At 37.7% G+C, this 8,867-nt stretch overlaps 1 pseudogene; it reads right to left on the bottom strand.

Annotated features, from left to right (window-relative positions):
• Nucleotides 1-5,868: 5,868 nt before the first annotated feature.
• Nucleotides 5,869-6,898, bottom strand: LOC127697152 (myb/SANT-like DNA-binding domain-containing protein 7; annotated as a pseudogene).
• Between the last annotated feature and the right edge of the window lie 1,969 nt (nt 6,899-8,867).

An 8,867-nucleotide genomic window follows, 5' to 3' on the forward strand; every position in this document is an offset into this window, starting at 1 on the left:
GGGTGGTACACATAGTTGATACTGTTGTTCTTCCTATGAGGTAGCAATGCCCTTTAGCCCCTTCAATCTTTCCCCTAACTTTTCTATCTGGGTCTCCTGGATCAGTCCAATGGTCGGCTGTGATTATCTGCATCTTAGTCTGGTGCTGGCAGAGCCTCTCAGAGGACAAACATACAAGGCTCCTGTGAGCAAGCACTTCTTGTCATTAGCAGTAGTGTCTGGGTTTGGTGCTTGCATATGGGATGGATCCCAAGGTGGTACTGTCTCTGAATAGCCTTTCCTTCCTTCCCTGCTCCATTTTTGTCCTTGCACTTCCTTTAGACAGGAACGGTTATAGGTTAAAAAATTTAAGATGGGTGAATAGCCCATAACCTAAGGATAAATTCTAAATCATCCTCTGTCACGAACATCACCATAATGCTCTTTTCAGTACCATTTCTTTAATAGAGCTCACAGAGATATGTAAGTGAATATTGATTTGTTCCTATCTTCTTTTTAAAATTATAACATCTAGACATGGACTTTCATTGCGTAAGTTTAGATAAGAAAGTAGTGTTTTCTGTACAGTACATATTTACAATGATAACATAAGTTGTGTTCAATTGTTCTTATAATTAAAGTGCATTTGAATCCAAAAATATTGTATGGATTCTTTGTGGAGAAAGAGGAACACTAATTCATTGTTCATAGGACTGCAAGCTGGTCCAACCACTCCTGAAATCAGTCTGGCAGTTCCTCAGAAAATTTGACATAGTACTACCTGAAGAGCCAGCTATTCCACTCCTGGGCATATACCAGAAGATGCTCCAACATGTAATAAGGACACATGTTATTTGTAATAGTCAGAAGCTGGAAAGAACCCAGATGTCCTTCAACAGAGGAATGGATACAGAAAATGTGGTATGCATATACAATGGTGTATTACTCAGCTATTAAAAACAGTGAATTCATAAAATTCTTAGGCAAATGGATGGAACTAGAAAATATCATCCTGAGTGAGGTAAGCCAATCGCAAAAGAAAACACATGGTATGCACTCACTGATAAGTGGATATTAGCCCAAAAGTTCAAAAAAAATTGATACAATTCAGAGACCACATGAATCTCAAGAAGAAGGAAGAACACGTGTGGATGCTTTGGACCTTCTTAGAAGGGGGAACAAAATACCCATGGGAGGAGATAGAGAAAAAGTGTGGAGCAGAGACTGAAGGAAAGGCCATACAGAGACTGCCCCACCTGGGGATCCATTCTACATACATTCACCAAACACAAACACTATTGTGGATGCCAAGAAATGCTTGCTGACAGGAACCTGACAAATATATAAATAAGAACCAAACCACAATCCACAGAAACAAAGAGTGTAGGTATAGAATAATGGTCTCAGGTAACACAAAGGATCTTTGAGTTCTCATGCCCCTTGAACTGGGATGTATATTTCTAGCTCTAGGTTTAAGAAACATTTTATCATTTAATAGAATTTCTATACTTCTACTTTTGATCTCAGCTCACAGATATTTATATTCTTTCTCTTGAAATAAAGAGGTTTTGGTTATACTTATTTTTATTAACATATATTTGAATGTAGAATTTCATTAACTGTTTTGTTCATTATTGTCATACATCTATGCTTGATATTATCTACTAATCATACATTCCACAATTATTTTTATTTGTTTAATTTATTTTTCATTTTCAACAATTATTGCCTGTTACTTTCAATAAACTGATTAGCAATACCCTCATTCCTGAGGACAACACCTATATCAGCCATTGAACATGGAGATATTTTGCTGGTTACTACATAGATCCTCACCCCCTTTTTCAAGTATCATTGTGAGTGGAAGGTACTCTGCCATGAGAAAAGAGCGTATAGACCAAGCTAGTGTATTGCGTTCATGATGTGCGACGCCAATGGTGGACCAAAGATTGTGAGATTAACAAAGCAATAACTAATTTGGCTTAAGAGCCGCTCAACAAGGAGATAGAACACATACCCAGAAATGCTTAGTTAACCTAGAGTCTAAAACTAGATAGCCCAGAGATCAGAGAGGATCTGAAAATAAATAATAATAAAAGAAATAAAGATACATAATAATAAAAGAAATGAATATTTAAAGTGGATTCCATATAAAACAATCATAAGAAAGTAAACTGCCATTAATTACATCTATACATGTGAGGGAATATGCAAATTATAAATGATATAAATTATATTAAGTATAATATAAGCCAGATAAGAAAATACAAGAAAGTAAAAAAGTACAACAATATTTCTAAGAGACACTCTTGTTTTCCTTCCTAAATAGGCTTTTTAAAATTAATTTTATGAACCCAGGTTTCTGGAAGAACAGCCAGTGCTCTTAACCATTAACCAATCTTTCCAGCCCCTTTTCTTTGTGTGTTTTAAGCACAAGTTGTGTGTGTGTGTGTGTGTGTGTGTGTGTGGTATATGCAGGTATGCATGTACCATGCAATGTACTTGAAAGCCAGAGGACAACTTCTTTGAGTCAGCTCTCCCATTCCATCCTGAGCTTTCCTGAGGTCTTTGGTCTTGAAAGCAAATGCCTATACATATTAAACCATCTCATTGACCCCCAGAAGAGCATCTCTTCTGTGTAGAGCAGAACTATAGCAGCAGTAATTAGTGCAGTATTAATTTGTACAACACAAATCATTACCTTTGTTAATATTAAAATCAGTGTTTATCTAATTAAATTTCGATATGTTTACCTGTGATCCTTTGATATGTTTACCTTTAATACTTAATCTCTGTCTTACTGGCAGGTATTTTATGTCCACTTTTCTGTTTTTAGGAGAAAATATAAAATGAAAATATGGAGATGTAAAGAAAAAAATCCTGACTCTCACATTTCTTTCTGCCGCTGTTCTTTAGAGCTCATTATCATCCCATAATTATAGGAGTCTTCCCAGAGATTTATATTCTTTACCTTTTATATTTTGAGAAGCCCTTTAGTAAAATTATGCAGCATCTGTAAAGCTTAATGTACTAAAATAAATAACTTTGAAGAAGTTACTATCAGCACATTGTGCAGAAATTATGTCTATTTGTGAATCCATTTGTATATCCTCTCAACTGCGACTATCATTAGACATTACATTATATATTTAAACTTTTAAATTAACGGGGATTTGGCAAATATGCTTAGAAGCCATGATGTTAAATGTTCTACAACAGCATAGTAGAATTCATAAAGATACCTTCTTTATATAATGTATTTTATCAAGTAAGCACTTCAATAAAACTATTTAACAATACATTCCTTAAAGAAGTATAAATCTTACACTTAAATTTTTCTAAATATTTTTTTACACACGAGTCAAAACTTTATTTGTCCACTCCAGAACTAAATGACATGATTAAGAAAAACAAAGGCTGGAGGCTGATATACACAGTATCTTGTTCACATCATGGCTTTTAGGAAGCACTGATCCTACTGTTACATCACAACTTTGTACCAGCAATGTCATCTCCAACTTCTCCTCAAGTATCTTACAGTGATCAGGGACCCTGGGTTTGGCAACACCAGCAGTTAAGTCACATGGCGTCTCCTTCATCACTCCTGTTATAGTCTATGTTGTACTGGTCCCTACAACACCCCTGTGGGATAGGAAGGGCAGGCAATTGTTAGCTCCCACTTTAGATGAGGAATCTGAGTTACAGAATAGTGAAGGCCTTTTGGAGGAGATGGCTGGTAGTGTGCAGCTGAGGCAAGACCTCCATTCTGCATTCCTGCATGTGGCCTCCACCATACACTGTCTCCTTTACTGCTTTACATGCCTTCTGGTTAACTCTTCAGGACCCTGAGGTTTATTCCCTTATTTTGGTTACTCTGCCTATTAGAGTTTTCAAAATACCTCTAACTCCACTTCTGTTCTGTAACATGTCTCCACTGTCAACTAGGCCCTCATCCCTATTCTGTCACCATTAGAGTCACATGGTATAGTTCTAGATCTCCCTAAAATTCTTCCAGAAAACTATTTTCTACATTATCTTTCTTTAGTAATAACAGATATTAATCTTTCATCATTCTATGTCATTGTCTAAAACAAGAGAACACAGACACTTATATATCCACTTCAGTGAAAGAGAAACATCTTGGGACATCAGGTATGATTCTTAGAACTTTCACCAGTACATTGATAAACACCGCTACTATACTGAATGCCCTAAAATACAACCATAAACAGAATTTTAAACATACTGCTATAAACACTATAGTTAACCTCCCATTTGACCTTTACCATGTTATTTAAAATTCTAGAATTGAAAAGTACTACAAAAATTATGAAGTAGAATTTCCTCAATGTATATATAAAAGAAATTGAGGCACAGAACCAATAAGTGGTTTACCCAGTGTTAACAAGTATGCCTGGCCTGGGGTGGGGCGGACTGAGAAGCTCCTAGTGTACTGCACAATACACACTGTTCGCGTAACCAGTGCTCGTTCTTACAGTAGCTTGCTCTTTGCCACTTCGGAGGTTCCATGATTGGTCCTTTTGTTTACTAATTTACATTGCCAGCTTCCTGACTATAATGCAACTCTTCCATTTTTCCCTTCTTCACATAACCAAACCTATCACCATATCCATCCTCCTTTTCTTCCTAGCATTCTAATTGCATGTGAAGGCCAATAACCTTGAAGTGTAGGGATTTCATCACTTCCTCTCAAGAACACAGGCCTGGGCGAGGGGTGTGCACTTGTTCACTGCTTGTGTTTGAAGGAGCTAACACTGGGCAGAATTCTTTATTGCTTTCTGTCATCCTGCAGGCTGAAGGATGAAGGGAGCTGCCCTCTTCTACCACACCCACTAACCACTAACAACTCTTGTTTGGATCACTTGAATAAAAGTTACTGTGGGTCTAGACTTGCCCTCAATAACATGTTAGGGTCCAATCCAAACACCAGCTAATGGAAACACATGTTGTCAGCCACAGATTATATATAATCCAGGCTATTTCCTTGTTCAAATGGCAAGCACAGTGTAAACACATGGTTTGTGCATCCAAAGAGGCTAAAATAAAATTTTTTAATATAGAATAGAGTTTATTCAGAGTAGGGGATGAGAGTTAGTGGTAGATAGAGGCATAGAGAGAGAGGGAGAGAGAGAGAGAGAGAGAGAGAGAGAGAGAGAGAGAGAGAGAGATAGAGAGAGAGGAGTGGAGGCCGGCCATGACAGCATGGGGGGGGGGAAGAGCCAAGGGGCAGAGAGGTGAGAGAATGTGGGAGAGCAGAGAGCAAAAAGAGCTCAAATAATATTAAATGTGAAGAATCTACTTACTTTGTTTACTGTATAAAACAGGCAATATATGACCACATCAAAGTCTACCAATGAGAAACATTTATGTCCCACAGTGCTTAATTAGATCCTCATCTCTTTAGAAACCAGGAACCAGTAAATTGAGTGAGGGGAAGCTGGTTGGACTAAGAGGAGTACTGTCTAGTAAGAAAGTCATGGATCCAGCAGTGAAAGTATAAGAGACAGAGACACAAATGCAGTTGTTCCTAGACTAGTGAGCCAGGGAGCCATGTAAGAATTTGAGACCTCAATCCAAGAAGCCAACAAATGAAACTGATAAAGATTCACGCAGTGAGTTCAGGAGACATCTCTCTACTTTGGTATGTTGTAAATGAATGTGCTTACACCAGTTCACGCTTTTGGTAGCTTCTGGTTTCTATGTGGCCACCCTTTCATTCCTCAAGGGCTTTTCCGTTAGTGGAGAATCTTTGGAGAAAGAGATGCAGCACTCTTCTGCAAATCACCAGTTCATCTATTTTTTTTTTCTGAAGATAGAAAAGAAGTCGCCGTTGTACAAGTTTGGGAAATATACGCATTCAATCATTTCCTAGCTTTTGGTATTTGAAATCCAACTCTGAAGCAACTTCTCAAGCTCTAGGGGGAAAGCCCCAGTTGCTTCTTTCACTGTCGTGACCAAGCCTCTGAGTAGGATACCAGCATCACTCCACAGCTCATTAGCAGTGTCTTGCTATGCACCGGACTCTTCACCAACAGTAATCAACCTGCCCAGCTTTTCTTCCTCTCTGTTGCAGAATTCTCATGCAAACCTCTGGTTTTCTGCCAACTCAGCTGCACTGGTCCTGGCCACCGAGTGTATTCTTTGCCTTGGCCACCTTGAAGGGAGCTCACTGGTCAAAGTTCTATCCCCACCAAAGAGAAAACCAACTGTGGAAGAGGATCCTAGAGGCTTTGGTGTGGAGGACACCCCGAAATGATTCCTGATAGTGCTGGGTCAGGGACTGGATTCCCTCAACATACTCAGTCTGTTTATGGAGCTGCTCTGACAAGAAGCAACTTCACCTCTAAAATGGTGGTGGGAGCTGCTGAATCTGGAGAGTACCCTGCACCAGAGGATTCATCTCGGGAGTCCTCAAAGTTACTTCTGAGCTGACAATTCCCATCTGATTCTAAAACTATTTAAAAATACGCTGTTGCCTGAGTACTTTTTATTTTTCCAGAACCCTCTTCACCTAAGGTGACAAGAAACCTCTAAATTCTGATCACAGTGCTGGGCCCAAACAGCAGCCTGCTCATGTTGTATGAGTCAGCCACTATCTGATTTACAAGAAGTTGACCAACGTGTTATAAAGTTGATAGTGCACTTGCCCTGTACTTGTTGCACGGCAATACAGACCTTTACACACGATGCCTTCAGGACGTTAAACTTAGAGCAGCAACGGCGTTCTGTGCGGCAGATCTCTCTACTGCATCTTCTTAGACAGGATCTGATGGACATCTGCGTTATGATGCTTAGTCTGTAGACATTGGATGTACCCTGCCTCTCCTAGCATGGAGAGAAGAGTTTGTTTCTAGTATCTGGAACAAAGGATGCCTGCCCTGTTATTGGTGGTTGACATAGTGGACAGAGAAGGCATGCTACTAAAGTTAGTTCCTGGGCAGCATGGGACAGTTTTGAAGGCAGGAGGAAGCTCTGTGTGTTCTTAACATATGTCCAGGAGATAGGCATTTCTTGCCTCTCAGGGCGAGAAATTGCTGAGAAGACAGGTCTAAGGATCACACTTCTGCTTTCTACCAAGGAACTGCTTTACTTTCACTACTGTGCCTGAAATATTTTTTATTCTGCTTTGTTTTGCTGCCAGTCCAACCACCTGTTCATTTCCCGAGTATGCAACCATGGCAGGTGTGACTCTATGCCCTGCATAATGTGCCGCCACATCTGCGTGGCCATCCTTCTAGACATCCACACAGACCGATGTGCAGCCCATTTAAATGCCAGTTGCACCTGTGAAGCAGTAGAGACCATGGCATCTGGACGAAGGAGCCTTCAGCAGCCAGTTAGCCTCCTCAGAAGAAGCCCATCCTGCACTGCAGATTTATTAGTTTTGAATGGACTTCTTCAAATGCAAATTAATTTCCAAGGGTTGGGGATTTAGCTCAGTGGTAGAGCACCTGCCTAGCAAGAGCATGGCCCTAGGTTCAGTCCTCAGCTCTTAAAAAAAGAAAAAAAAAAAAGAAAAAGAAAAAATAATTTCCAAATGACAATGTACTTATATAGCTTATACTAGTATAAAAATAATGTATAAGCACAATTTTATATATATTCAGCACAAATTAAACTAAGATACATTGAGAGCATCTGTTTGAATTCTAAGGAAATACAAATAGCACAAGAATTAAAATGTATATAATAGCTGGGAAGAAGGCTCAGTGATAAGCACACTTGCCACAAATCATGAGGGTTCAGGCTCAAAGACTCTGAGAGGGGAAGGAGAAAGCCAACTCCCCTGGTATGTGCACACATGCATTCATCCACAAATAAATAAATAAATGAGTCAAGATATTAAAATGTACACAATAGTTAAATTAGCAGCATGATAGTTTGTAATATATGTTTGCCTCATATGGCAAGTAAATACTTTACATATATTTCATCCTTCGAAAATTTAAAAATAGCGAACTTCTTTTCCATAAAAAAATAAAAATAAGCTCTACTGGGTAGTAATTTAAGAAAAGAAGAATACACTAAAAAGTACCAAAATTTGTATGTTCTCAGAATAAGTAGAATTGTAGAGATTGTAAATAAGGCAAATCAAAGAGATACTACATTATTATAAAAAATAAATGTAATGAAAGATATTCATTAGTGAACTTACATGTAAATTAATTATATTCTTAGATTACATTTAAACTACTGAACCCTAAGTGTTAATGCAGGTTGCTGTGCATGTATAAAATAATTGTTGTCAAATATGATTTCATAGAGTGACATAAAAATCTTAACAGATGCTCAATTCCCACTGAAAATAAGTCAGGTTGGTTTGCCATATTGCAAAAATCTGCACTATCTAAATTTTAAAAACCAGGACAAATGAACTGCTGCATTAACCTTTTGTAATTTCAATTTAATTATTCTCCACATGCCAGTTCTCATTTGTGCAGCATCTTCTTCTTAATTGTTTAATTATTTCATTTAATTACTCAAATGGTGTTATAAAGTCTGGTTTTTATAAACACATTTTATGTAAGTTTATTTTGGATAAAATATCTTATATATTACTAATAATTATATACATATACACACATATATTTGTGAATATATGTAAGGTGTGTAATACATCACACACACATAGACACACGAGCCAAAAAACACTCATTATAGCTGATGATCAACATACTATAATGCTTTATAGTTTTATTTTAACATAAGTATTCCTACTAAATATAGGACAGCCTATTTTTTAATATCAATTATTCCTTACACTTGGGAGTGTTGTTATTATGAACTCTTTTAGTAAACACTTTGTAAAGATTTTCATTTTTTAATATATATATTGTTTGAACAGTAGAGATATTTTGTGTTTTTAC

This window comes from Apodemus sylvaticus, chromosome 12 (assembly GCF_947179515.1).
Source record: "Apodemus sylvaticus chromosome 12, mApoSyl1.1, whole genome shotgun sequence".
Lineage (NCBI taxonomy): Eukaryota > Metazoa > Chordata > Mammalia > Rodentia > Muridae > Apodemus > Apodemus sylvaticus.